Below are 1207 nucleotides of genomic sequence, written 5' to 3'. Positions count from 1 at the left end.
CATTAAGGAAACAATGCTCCTCAATGTATTTTAATAAAAGTACTGTAATGGCACATGGGCTTAGAACTATATGCTGAGGTTAGCACACACAAGTTTGGAATTGGCTGAACAAACATAGTCTTTAGTAAGATTCATTATGATGAGCTACATATAAGTGGATTTCAAAACAGGGTCTATTTTAAAGCATTCTCTTTTTCAGTATGGTTAACTACTGTGAATGGAAACAGTATTTGGATTTTGCATGTTGCAAAACCCTTGCTTCAAGTTGCAGTTTCCTTGGCAGCAGCATATTTTAATTAACAATATTTTTCTTCCTTGTTTTGTTTTCTGACATCTCAGTACATTCAAATAGTCAAAATGTTTAGAGTAACACCACCACAAATTTAATGAAACAGATCAGAATGTGGCCAGCATTGTCAGGCAAAAATTACACAATTTATGTGTCATAGAAAGGCCCCCCTCCAGCCTCCCAATACCTCCCCCCTTTCCCAGACAGGAATATGGACACCAAAAAATTTAACAAGACTTATAAAAAAATAAGGCACATTTATTTTGATATGGTAATTTAAAAATAGAAAACCCCATTCTCAGAACACCTGTATTCAAATGAGCTGTGTAAAAAGACACCTTGTGGTACCTAAAATAGGTTCATGGTACCTATGGAATTGCTTTTTCTATTTTAGTGACAATGGAATAAATTGCACCTATCCCACATTGTCAAGTAATGAAAATATGCCTCTTTTTCTACTGTTGAATGATTCCAAATCAGGTATTTAGGGAAATACAAAGGGTAGGAAAGGAAGAATCAAGAGATTCATTAGAAAAAGGTGTGACTATCAACTATGTTTATCATAAGGGTTGAGGGATTGCACTTTTCCACATATTTCAACACACAACATTTTTCTAGCTTGTATGAATGATTGCAACCATTTTGGCCTTTAGCTATTATCCACAAACTTTTTATTCCATTTCGGTAAAATGGGCATTTTTATAAAATTAATGAAGAACCAGCAATGCAAATACTTTGAAGAATCTCTTCACAACCCCCAACACAAACATAATTAGTCAGCATTTAACCTGAGATACAATCTGTTGAGAGGTTTTCTTTAAACATTTCTTCATTTGTTGCATCAATTCACACTGATAGTGGCAGCTCATGGGAGGAACAATAAAAAAAAAAAAAAAAAAAAAAAAAAAAAAAAAAACC

This window comes from Marmota marmota, unplaced genomic scaffold, assembly GCF_001458135.2.
Source record: "Marmota marmota marmota unplaced genomic scaffold, marMar, whole genome shotgun sequence".
Lineage (NCBI taxonomy): Eukaryota > Metazoa > Chordata > Mammalia > Rodentia > Sciuridae > Marmota > Marmota marmota.
The sequence above is the reverse complement of the archived record's forward strand: the minus strand, read 5'-3'. Positions refer to the sequence as shown.